This window comes from Crinia signifera, chromosome 4 (assembly GCF_055691185.1).
Source record: "Crinia signifera chromosome 4, ASM5569118v1, whole genome shotgun sequence".
In the NCBI taxonomy this organism is placed as follows: domain Eukaryota; kingdom Metazoa; phylum Chordata; class Amphibia; order Anura; family Myobatrachidae; genus Crinia; species Crinia signifera.
In genome coordinates this window covers 133,672,167-133,685,325 of record NC_139220.1, presented here as the reverse complement: position 1 = coordinate 133,685,325, position 13,159 = coordinate 133,672,167, and the positions used below count along the sequence as shown (strand labels likewise).

General features: G+C 43.4%; 1 protein-coding gene across 3 annotated transcripts in view; it reads right to left on the bottom strand.

Moving 5' to 3' along the window:
* The window catches only part of CNOT2 (CCR4-NOT transcription complex subunit 2), a 73,039-nt gene extending 66,057 nt beyond the window's left edge, over positions 1-6,982 (bottom strand). Inside the window, exon 1 of one of the 3 annotated variants that reach the window (XM_083182539.1) lies at positions 6,697-6,982. The gene's annotated coding sequence lies outside the window, so the exon portion shown is untranslated. The remainder of the gene's footprint in view (positions 1-6,696) is intronic. The other 2 variants (XM_083182538.1, XM_083182537.1) reach the window with 2 other exon arrangements.
* Between the last annotated feature and the right edge of the window lie 6,177 nt (positions 6,983-13,159).

The window sequence follows — 13,159 nt, the reverse complement described above, 5'->3', positions numbered from 1 at the left end:
GGTGAACAGAACAAAAGTAACCACTGTGCTAGAAAACGGTCCACATGAGAAAGAGGATAAATGAGTTAACATGTAAATAGAAGATAACTTATCCACATTTAAAACAAATTTCAACACACACACATAGGGGGATTTCAATTGTTTTGTTGTGGTCGCAACCCCATTCTAAAGTATCTACAGCTGCTGGGAAATAGTGCTACAGTAGTTTATCACTTATAGCGGATAAGGAGCATCAAAACGCTTCTCCCGCGTAAAAAGGCACCCAGAAGCTCGGCATGATTAGCCTGAGATGACCAATGGACCAAATTTGAGCGGAATTCAACTCACAACTCAACATATTTCTCGGTAAAGCTGTGTACACACTGGGGCGATTATGGCTGAAATCAGCGCTCAGCGACCATATTGCCAGTGATTTCATGTCCAGCCGGGTGCGTGCTCCCACGGCCAGCCCTTCATGGACGCTGGGGCTTGCTCCTCCGATTCTGGCTAAAAATCGCTGGTCGCTGGTGCACAATGCAATGTTCACCAGCGATTTCTAGTCAAAATGAGGTAGAGACAGAATAGCTTGCAATTTTCAGCCAAAATCGCTGGTCTCTTTTAAAAATTGTACACTGAGCAATATATTGCTGAGCGATTTTAAGCCAAAATCCCTGTGACCAGATCGCACCGTGTGTACACAGCTTAAGTGATTAGTATCCACTGCACTTGTGCCCAGCAGCAAACAATAGTACCTGCCACTTTAGTCAGGAACTGTGACTGCAATAACATAAATTGCATTATCATGAACAGAGACAAAAACAGAATTATCAAGTAATAACACTACCTAGCATACAGCAATATGGTTTAAAATATTTGATCAAATTACAAATATGTTAAAGAAATGCAGCAAAAGCTATTCATTTAGTACTGGTTATAGAAGCCAACACTGCCTCATTTTTTGATTAGCAATTTAAAAAAAAAAAAAACAACAATTTAAAAAAAACCCTCAATCCTTGGATTCACAGGACAGAATTGTAAACACACAAAAACAGAAGTATAGCTTGCACCTCCTCCTCCAATTCCGCAGAGTGTTACTGGGTACACAGTTTTAAAATGCATACACACTGGGCATTTTTGCTCAGCATGTATGCAGAGCGACTATGTGAAACTCACGGGGCTGAAAATTGCTCAATGCATACACACTTATCGATTATTGCCCGGCCCAGCGATGTTCACGATGCTATGGACAGTCACCCACTCGGCTGTTAATACCAGCAGATTATTGGTGGTGGCCGGCGATGAGGCACATAAGCGCTCAACGATGGGGCATACACACTGGGTGGCTTTTGAATGAAAGCTGCTCAAACAGTAAAAGAGAGCTGCTTTTACTCAAAATCACCCAGTGTGTATGGGCCTAAAGGTCCACATACACTGGGCGACTTCTCCTACGGAAGACATCACATCCAATTTCCGTTGAGCTGCCTGGGACCCTTTTGCATGCGATGTATCGCATGTGATCCCCACTCCCTGCCGCCTGGAGATCATAAGTGCAGCACGTCTGATCTCCGGGTTCGATCCGATGCGCACAGGACGGATCAGACATGCTACAACAGTTTGTGTCCGTTTTCCAGCATTTTGGTGCAAATGGTTGAAATTCATTTATTCCTAAATACTATTATTATCATCATCATCATCATCATCATCATCATCCTCCTTCATTTCAAACACCCAGATTGGACAGTTAAGCCCCATACACACTAGACGATATGGGGGCTTTGAGTGATATTGTTCACAATATCGTCTACAGTTTACACTCAATACACTCCCGTGAGTCGTTAAGGAACCCTCCTCCTTCATCCAAATATGTACAGATGAGGATGACCTTGTTAACCAAGGTGGCAGTCGCTACCTCCCCCACTGACAATGGCACGTATGCCGGAAGCCCACCACCATCGCCAGGTCCTCGTTTACTGTGTATAGGGCTTTAATCTAAAAGTGTGTACCCAGCTTTAACATGCAAACTTGTTCAACTGTTCCTGCAGTAACATTATAAAATGATGAACAAACATCTCCTATACACGAGCACCTTTTAAAACAGAGCAGACGATTATCTGAAGCAATTTATCACCAGACAGTAGGGATAGTCTATGATACAGATGCTTACATTCACCTATTAGCGGGAGCACACTGCACAGTGTTGATGTCACCATGCAGTGTGCCCCCAGCCTGGCAGAAAACAACTACATCATACAGTAGATCTAATCGGGTGTGGTATGGGACTCACATTATCCCGACGTCGGGATCCCGACTGCCCGGAGTCAGACAGCATGGCGAGCGCAAAAAAGCCCCTTGCGGGCTCGCTGCGCTCGCCACACGAGCCACCTATTCTATTCTCCCTCTATGGGGGTCGTGGACCCCCACGAGGGAAAATAGCGGGTGTCCGTCGGGCACCCGGCTGTCGGCATTTTGACAGTTGGGATCCCGACGTCGGGTAAATGACTGTCGGGAACCCGATCTAATCCACAGGGATTATTATACTACTGCCCTGTGATTATAATCCTGAATATTTTTGGGGGACTCAAAAACCATCAGGGATCTAGGGATTGTCTGTCATGGTTCAGTAAGTTAAAATGAAAACAGATTTACTTTCCAGTGATTCCCCTTATTCCGCTCGCCTCTTAATCGCACAGCACAAGTGGAAGTCTCATTCATAAAAAGGAAAAATTCACAGGGGAATCACGCCGGCACTTCAGTCACCAGAGGTAGTTTACAGCAAGTAATGGCCAGGATAGTAATGCGGTAAAACGCATTTCCTGACTTAAATGGCAGACGCGATACTGCCCGTATTGTGCATTGTGGCACAAGTCTCATTTCTGCTTGCACCTCAAGAGGGTGCGAGCTCAAGTCCTCTAGCCGCAGGTTTTCATTGTGGCCAATTGAATAGTTTCGAACACACATCCCAGATCTTTCACTTCTTACAATAATTAGTTATACTTCTACTCTACATTTTAAAAAGTAATAAAAAGAATACATTAATTTACATAAAGATATACTACCTCTCTAGTACCGCATGCTCAGACTCTTAATGAGAGTTTTTACATACAACTAATTTAAGTCTGACATAAAGGATGTGGTTTCTTAGTAACAGATTATACATATACCTGCTAGCCTTTCTGACAGCACACATAAAATACCATAACTAATGCTGACACAAGGTGACAGGATTAATATCCAACTTTGCCTCATGTATTTACAATCATTAAGCCAGTACCAAAATCACCTCTACTCTGGCAGCACCACAATGGTGTATTGCACCAATAACTGGCAGAGCACTTTCCAAGCCAATATAGTTAACGATATCAGCGGCACCACTGGTGGACAATATTGTGCATACACACTGAACGATATTCTGAATGTTCAGCCGAGAGGGGGGTTGTTGTTTTCTAATGATGCGCGGGAGCGTGCAATGTTGACGATATTGAGCATACATACTACCCACCTTTTCAATTAAAAAAAACAAAACAAAGATATGATAAGGGATGGCAATTGTGAGCGATATCTTTTTTTTTTTTTTTTTTTTTATCGGGTAGCGTATATGAGGCGTAATAATTTCGCCACAAACAAAAGAACTGCTTGCAGGTGGGAAATGGATAACAGAAGCTTGTCTATTTATATTACTCCCATTTGCATTTTTACAGTTATTTTATTTTTCTACAAATGTTCAGTACAAAATACAGACAGAAATCTATGGACAAGCTTGTTTATCTGCAGTTATCTGAGCTGAAACTGCTATTACTAGAGCTGCAACACATTCAAATATAAATGAGACACCAAAAGAGCAGAAATGTTTCAATAAAAATAATTGTGATAAGTGCACAATTGCAAAATAATAGGGGAAAAACAAATCTGTGCAAAACTAAGACAACCTGGTACAGGTAATAGTGCATACGTGTTCACACCCAGCAACCATCTTATTTTTCTAATCCAGGGGCAGATTTATTAAGCTCGGTGAAGTGATAAAGTGTCTGGTTTTTATGACCAGCCAATCAGCTCCTAACTATGAAGTTACGAAGTTGGTTGAAAAAAATGACAGGTAGGAGCTGATTGGCCGGTGATAAAAACCAGACACTATCTCTTTACCGAGCTTAATAAATCTACCCCTCAGTTTAAAAAGACTGAGCAGAGACATTTGATAAAACTTATGGTCCATACACACTGGGCATTATTGCCCAGCATGTATGGAGAACGATGATGGGGAATATCACTGGGCTGAAAAATGCTCATTACATACACACATAGCGTTTTTCGCCTGTTTTAGAGATTTTCCTGGGGGGTGGATGACTTTCCATAGCAGGACCTTTTGGAAAGCCCTCCAACTCTTGCTCATCTGCTGGTAATACCAGGCCAGCGATGATGCGGGAACATACATCAACACTTACCACTCATCCCTGCCCCGTAAACACTGAGTGGCTTTCGAGCTGAAAGCAGCTCAAACGCCTAAACTGAGCTGCTTTCAGTTGCTATGCACCCTGCATGTTGCTAATTCAAAATAGTGCAGGCTGAGGCAAAGGGTCCAGTGTGTGCACACATCTATTTTAAAATAGTATGTTAGATTATAATTGTTTACGCTGCCCACATCAGTTATCGGCGCTTTCTGCCAACAGGCACTACAGATGATATCTACTCGCAAGCACCCATTCTGCTTCCAAACATTTGTTAAGGCCCCCATACAGTAGGGCAACTTCTCCAAGTGGAAAAGTCACCCATAATCTCACCCTGGGCTTCCCAGGTGGCAGGATTGCATGTTATATCTTAAATGCGGTCCTTTTGCATACAATGTGGGGTATTCAATGCCGCAGCGAGTGGCCGGCGAGGGGGTTAAACAGCGAGGATTGCTGAAAACCAGCGATCCTCGCTGTTTAACCCCTGCGCTCTATTCAACGTACTGGGGAAATCCTCGCCGTCACAGGACGGCGAGAATTCCCGAAAACAGCGAGACCCGCGGCTGCTGCAGAAAACTCGCAGTTTTTAGCCGCGGGTCTCGCTGCTTCTGGAGCCGCATCCGCCAATTCCCCCTCGCTCAAAAAACGAAGCGAGGGGGAATTGGCGGATGCGGAGGCTGTGTTGAATGCTGTCAGGGTGAGTGGTGACAGCGAGCAGGAAGCCCTGCTCGCTGTCACCACTCGCAAACAGCATTGAATACCTGCCAATATGTTGCATGCGAACCCAGCCAGGCCTGCCTGTGCGATGCAAAAGATTGCTTCTGCAGCCGGTGCGACACCTACGTAGGACCTGCTGTCAAGCACATACGATTTGGGCACTTTGCATGCTATTGATTGTGGCAATCAAATGAAAAAGAGCCCATATCGCTTATAAATAACCTACTTTACGGACAGCTTTAGGAATATAAACAGCCATGTTTTCATCACTTGAAGCGTTTGGAACAACACTCTTCAGTAAGTACAAAAACAAGTTTAATGAAATAACAATTTCCAGCAAAAAAACATCACATTTTCCCCCTTTATAAACTTAAATGTATTTATTTTAATCAGAATATTTTTTTTTTTTCACAGGAATATATTGTTTACTGCCCATTTTGAGGTGTCACTTTACTGTGCCTGAACTACAGTGTTTAAAGAATGCTCCTTATTTGCAGATACTAGATGATGCCACTAACAGGGGGCGCATCATGTGTACTGTTATCGTGACAATGTATGACAGGTGGAGATGAATCAAGCCTTGAGAGAGATAAAGTGTAGAGGTTGCCCAAGCAACTAATTGGCTTCTGACATTTTTATAGCAGTCTTTGAAATGACAGATAGAAGCCGATTGGTTGCTTTGGGCAACTTCACTTTATTTCTCTTCAAGGACTGATGCATCACCCCCAACACCTGGTTCTCATCTCTTTTGCCTATGCCTGACAGGTGTGCACATCTAATGTACCAGTAATCCTAGATCAGTGAGTGTGGGTGGCATCACAGTGAGTGGGGGACAATACAACAATGTAATGATGAGGGGAATAAGGCTTCCACACTCCTCATGCCACAGACAAAATTTCAAGCTCCCCACACTCAGGTCAGAGCCTCAGTAGATTGCGGATAACAGTGCAGGGCAGGGAGATGTGCTGAGGATGAGAGTGAGGGGGGACCCAGCTGCGGGCCCTACCATCCCCATACAGTCAGCGGCACAGCAGGGGAGCCGGCAGCTTGGCAGTGACAGGTAAGGCTGCCCAGCGAGATGCCCGTGCGGCCCAGGTGCTCCCATACAGTGCGGCCTGAGGACGGGGATGGTCATCTTGTCCTAATGGGACACCATTGCCAGGCATCACTGAGCGCCCAGGGTTCTCCCCGGCTGTCTGAGCCATGGAGGCCCAGTCTCAGCCGGCGGGCTTTACGGTTTCTCTCCTCGCAGCTGCCCCCTGACTCCCAGCATGCCATCTCCTCCGGCCCCGCGGCCTTCCCCTCCCCACACATTCACCGGGTCTCCTGGGCGCCCGTCTGAGCGCTACAGACGCCTACCCCCTCAAACCCCTCTCTCCCTCTCCGGCCAGAGTCAGACAAAAGCTGTCGCGGCCGCCCGGGCCTCTCTCCCCCGGGTCCCTTTCTCCCCGGCCGCCCGGCTCCTGCGCTTCCCCTCAGCCTTCCCCAGTGCAGCAGCGGGACGGGGCGCCCCAGGAGGGTGCAGGGGGTGACGGCTCAGGCGAATAATAACACTTACCGCATGAATTTTCTTGTCTCGCAGAACCAAGATGGCTGTGTTTCCAACCCGGAGGATGCTGGGTGGGTGACCTTTCCCCTTTGACCCTCCGCCGTGACCCGTCTCTCCCTCTCCTCCCTCCCTGACAACGGCAGCTGGTAACCAGGAAGCGACGGCAGCGGCGGTGGCTCAGGCCTGGTGCTGGGGGCGGGAGCGGCCTCCTCTCCGGTACTCTGGGATCGCCCTCCCTCCTGTATGAGCGCGACGGGGGGAGGAGGAGGAGGAGGAAGCTGCTGTTTTGGCGGCCTCACTCACATCCTAGGCCGGGGGGAGGAAGCCGGGCCCGGCGTACTGGCTGTGATGTGCTGCACTCATTCTGGTCCCCCATGCCTAACACTAGTCCCTTCTTGCTCAGGTAGTTGGTGGTACTGTGAAGAGCATGATGATGGCCTCAGTGACCACTTGTTTTACATCTGTCATCAGGATTCTCCTTTGTGACCAATAGTTTACCTTTGTTATAGGGTTAGGTTATCAAAGCTCATTGGGATATATATTATCTATTTATTAACAGTATCTTATGTAGCGCACACATAATATGCAGCGCTTTACAGAGTATAGTTATGAGCAAAAACACATACCGAATTACAGTACAAGACAGTTTAGTACAAGTACATGGTTAATAGGGATAGTTGCATTAGGGGACAGGACACTGAAGCAATCATCAGGGTGGCAGAGGTTTATATATTCTAAGAAAGGCGCATGAGGAGAGAGGGCCCTGCTTGTGAAAGCTTACATTCTAGGGGAGGGTTAGACAGACAGGGGTGACACAGAAGGGAAAGAAGTTCGCATAAACAGGTTAGGATGATAAATGGTTTTATGCAGGAGGGTGAGAAGAGGTCAGCTTGGTCATTGATATTTTATACACACACATACATGTATTAGGGCTGTTGTAAACATTGCAACAAAACTAATTTGGCAAGATAACATTTCTATACCTCTGCACAACTTAATATATTTTATTGCATATGTTAGCTGCAGTTTCAAAATTAATTAGCATTCCCTGTTTCATGAATAAACTTCTAGTCAGGACCCAGGAAGCGGAGTGTGCAACAGAAAATAGTCCCCTACTAGGACAATAAATCTAATAAAAGTTATATATAAGCAGATGTTAAAGTGCATAATATGTAGGTCTCCAATTTGAACCTAGGAAATTGCTAAGCAAAGCATTAGTATCTTAAAAACTATGCCATTCTGTAGCCTCTAGTGCCCATTTTGGCTGGTGTTCCCACCTGGGTGTCTGTGACAGCTTTCACCAAAGAGGAAGGGAGGGAGAGATTGCAGCCCCCCAATAGGTTCGGGGACGGGGTAATAACCAGAATGATCCGATCAACACGTCAAAGCTGTAATCTCTCCCTCTCCCGCTGACAGCTGTCACAGGATGTAAACAGATGAGGATGAGCACTACATTTTCCAGAATGGCAGAGTAGGCTGCAGGAAGGCCCATACTGTTTTGGTTTTTACCTAAACCCATTTGTTTTCTCTTTCATGCAGCCCAAACCAAACTTAGGTAAGTAACCGGACTCACATAAGTACAGTAGATGTGCTTCTCCAATGAAACTTTTTACAAAAAGTACTGTACATCATTTTCATATAAAAAATATAGATTAGGGGCACATGTCTAAACACTAATTCCTATATTGGAACGTTTGGGCTATTTTATGTGATTTTTATTTCTTCACATCAAGAAAAATTTGGACTGGTCTAATGCCCCGTACACACTATACGAAATTCTACGAGAACAATATCTTTCAGTGACATCACTAGGGCCCCACCCAACATGCAGTCACTAATAATATTGTCAGATTTGACTGCATGTTCATATGGGTTTTCATATTTGCATGAGCGCTATCCTTTAATGATATAGTGGGTACACACTGATTGATATGTACCAGACCATTTTAGGGACTGTCCCAGATGGCTGTATAAAGGGGGTTATTCTGATTGACCAAATCCCGCCCTTCTATGCCCCCTGCTCACCGTGTAAACTGAATGTTCGCCGTGGGTGCAAGCACCCTCGGTCCTCCGTGAGAATGCTAATATGAAAACCCATATGAACATGCAGTCAAATCTGACCAATATGAATATAAATAAGGCCCAAAGTCACACCCAGCCACTGTGAGATGGAAAATGGCGGCCATGCACTAACCTTTGCTGCCTAGACAAGGGGTTACCCTAGAAATGCACATACCGCAAAAATAATTTGATGGTGAGAGTCTTGCTAATGGATTTGCAGCTATTCATCGAGCCTGCTAAATTTCACAAGCCGTGTCAAGCAATTTGCAGGCTTACACTGGGCAGGATTTCACTGTTGCTGGCCAGCGTATACCTGATCCATTTTTCCACCCACTTATCTAGATTATTTAAATCCCTCTGTAGCGTGGAGACATCTTTGTCTATTCTAATCACCCAGCACAGTTTTGTGTCATCCGTAGAGATGGATACTTTGCTTAGTATTACCTCCTATATATCATAATGAATATATTAAATAGAAGCAGCCCTAACACAGATCCTTGTGGTGTACCACTTGGGACAGGTATCCAATTGAAAAATGCAGTTTATGTTCTCTATCCTGCAGCCGGTCTCTTACACATTTAAAAGGCTACACATATTTATCCCTAGACCCAACTCCTCTATTTTGTCGATCAACCTCTTATGTGGCACAGTATCAAAGGCTTTTTGCAAGTTCAGGTAGATCATGTCTACAGCATACCCCATATCTAGGTTCTTGCTGATTTCCTTGTAAAAACTTATTAGGTTAGTTTGGCAAAAATGATTGTTTAAAAACCCACACTGGTTACTACTGATTATACTATGCCCCTCCAATAATTCATGGATACCATCATTTGCACGGCCATCTCTTTTTCCTTTTTTGAATATTGGTACTATTTCTGCTATTCTCTAGTCCTTTGGTATCATACCAGATGAAAATGATTTATCAAAAATGTAATACAGAATAATTGCTAACTCCTCCCTCAGTTCCATTAGAACCCTGGAAACAATCCCATCTGGCCCCAGTGATTTGTTTGTTTTGACTTTGCAAAACCTATTGTGGATCTGTAGTGATATCTATATTAAGTTCTAGTGAACTCCTCCCATATGTGGTGTCCATAGTATTTTAGATGATCCCAATCTATGTGGTCACTGTTTCCCAGATATTCAATTACTTTGGTGTTTGATACTAAATCCACATTATTTATTCAGTAAGTTTAGAAATCCATTTGCATCGACCTGATGCGCAGTCCCATGCACATCGGGTCAGAGTCAGAGGTCACTCAAGTTGCACATAAGATAAGTTGTATAGCACACGCAATTTATACGTACGCATGCAACATCTGTTGATAATCGCCCGGCCTGCAAATTCGCAGCCGTGTGATCAGATCTTAATAGGCTCAAAGGTAATGTCCCCTTACATTTACGCCGCTGATTAGTTTTTCTATATGTTTTTACAATTCACTGACTATGCAGCCGTGCTTTTCTACATTTCTGATGTAGCAAAAGACAAGTAATTGTTATGGAAATGTTGTTAAAACAATAGGGACATTGAATAAGGCAATAAAATGTATCAATATCAATCATCAAAAAAAAAACATGATTCATCCTGAAACGGACTGTGCATAATCATTGCGAATATTATCAACACTGAAAATAAGGAAATGTATTTCAGATTGTATCTGTGATTTTATCGTGATATAACATTGGGAGGTACATTGTATGTTCTCAGTAGTGCACCCCAATTGCCCCCCTTTTTTTCTTTTATATATATATATATATATATATATATATATATATATATATATATATATATAATGTGGGTACTGCTTTCCTAGCACGGCGCCCATCTCATTGATTGTATGCCTTAAGTTTAAGGTACTTAAGGCATACAATCAACGCGATGGACCCGATTTTTTAATCCCATGGATCTTATGCATCCATAAGATGCATGAGATCCATGAGATAAAAAATCGTGAGCCCCCAATAACCATTGTTAATGCCACCAGCACTATCAACGCCAACCCGAAGCGTGGCGAGCGGCGGCGGTACGCGTCCTCCGACCTTTTCATACCCCCACTATCCACGTCGGCGTGGAGTTGATTTTATATAGTGTGGTGAGCGCAGTGAGGCGAGCCCCGCAAGGGGACGCGGACTACTTTACATGTATTCTGCGTCCCCTCGCTGGGCTCGCTGCGCTTGCCACGCTTCGGGCTCGCTGCGCTCGCCACACTCCACTGTTTTTATTAATTTAGGATTAGTACCCTTTGTTAGTTTAGGTTCATGGAGGTGCTACCCTTGACTTTTAGTAAGATCCACAACCACACAAGAAAAGAAAGTATAGTAGGGTGCACTGGGCGTCCTTTCTGATATTAGATAAAATATAACCTTTAATTAATTTTTGCAGATAAAAAGGTGAAAGTTTTTTTTTAATAAAATATAGAACAACAGATGTGATAAAGATAAGATTAGAATAAGTGTTGTTTAAAATAATGTCGGACCACTGTCTAATTAAATCCTCTATTTGCAGGGATATGATGTCCCTGTGTGTTTTGGTGTATTGCTGTCAGAGAAATCAATACATTTATGATGTGCACCACTTTTCTCTGTGTGTCTCTGATGTTTTATATTCTTTTGTAGTCAGTGCAATTTTTATTCAGGCACAGAGATAGTGTATGTCACTCTGTTATTATTATGTTACCAATGTATCTTTAATGAGTTTACAAATGTATCATTTTTTGTGGAGTTGTACAATTTTACATTTGCATACACACCATACAATCTTTTGATTGGTTATACAATTTCTTGCAGATATTGTTAATTAATTTAATATAGAGCTCTGCAGTATGTTGCTTTTGAGTGTTTATAATGAATTTCCACACAAATGAGTGTAGCACTTTATACAATTGTATAGTTTTTTGTAGAGTTGTACAAATTCACATTAGCATACACACCATACAATCTTTTGATTGGTTATACAATTTCTTGCAGATATTGTTAATTAATTTAACATAGAGCACTGCAGTATGTAGCTTTTGTGTGTTTATAATGAATTTCCACAAAAATGGGTGTAGCACTTTATACAAGTCCCCTCAGTTTCAGAAAGACATTGGAGACGAAGGGGAAGTTACCATATTTCATGGATATGGCACATTAACGCATCAAAATGAATCTATTGCCATGATTACTTTATTTTTGGTGACCAGCGCCTGGTCACCAAGTATTAACCATAATTCTCTGAGTTGGGACCCACTCGACACAGCAGCCGGCAAATCTAGGTTTGAGCGCCACCATCAACCATAATTAGCATGATTACTTTATTTATTAAAAAGTTTACTAGTCCCGGTGCCTCCTTGCATCTTCAAGCTTCTGCAATAGAATATAATGAATTTTATTTGGTCGAGGAAAAAACTAAAGAAACGTCTTGTGCTGCAGAGACATACCACTTAGGGTGGTCTGGGTGTTCGAAATTTCGAAGCTTATTATTTGGCAGCGAGACTGGCACTATGTATTCTATGGAGCAGACCTAACTCTGAAAGAGTATGGGTTGCTATAGAATCTAACAACCTCAAATTGTTCTCTATATCCTCTTTGTTATGGTTACCTCGATTGTCCAGACCTAGTGCAGCTGCCAATCATCCCGTTATGTCTCATACACTAGATGTCTGGGACATGACCAACAGGAGACATAACCTAGCTCCACATCTTAGCCCTCTGATCTCGCTCTTTGACAACCTTAACCTTTGACCTGGATGTTTTCCCGCTGCTTTTGATAATTGGCAGATCGGGGCAATTAGACTGCTCAACAATATTACACAATCCCTATCCTGTCCAACATTTTCAGAACTACAGAACAAATTCTATTCCCCATAAATCATTTTACCAATACTTACAAATCAGACACTTGCACTCATCAGTTAAGTCACAACTTAATGCTAGGTCCCTATCTTCCTTAGAAAATTTGGCTTACAACAACATCTCCACCAATGGGCTTATATCTACTCTGTATACATTTTTGTTACCCCAATCAATGGAATCTAAGTGAAAGAATGAGCGCTAATAAAATAGGATACAGTAAGAAAAGGATAGAAAAAGTTTTGAAAAACACTTGAAAATAAAAACGTTAGTGAAATTACGTTTACAGCTGTTTTGAGCGTATTTAAATGTCCGTGGCGTGTGCTGGGCTACCTTTCCCTACCCCTGAACCAGGGGTGGGGGAGCACACAGGGGATCCACGGATGAGCCTCTTCCACGGATGGATCCCCTGTGTGTTCCCCCACCCCTGGAATAAAGCTCCATACCCTCGGAGCTGAAGCGGCACCAAGTGTACTGCTCGGATAGACGGAGTAGGAGAAGAGACGTGCAGCGTTTCCATCAGCCGCAGCACGCCAATCTCCAATCCAACATCCCCGCTCCTTGGTTCAGGGGTAGGGAA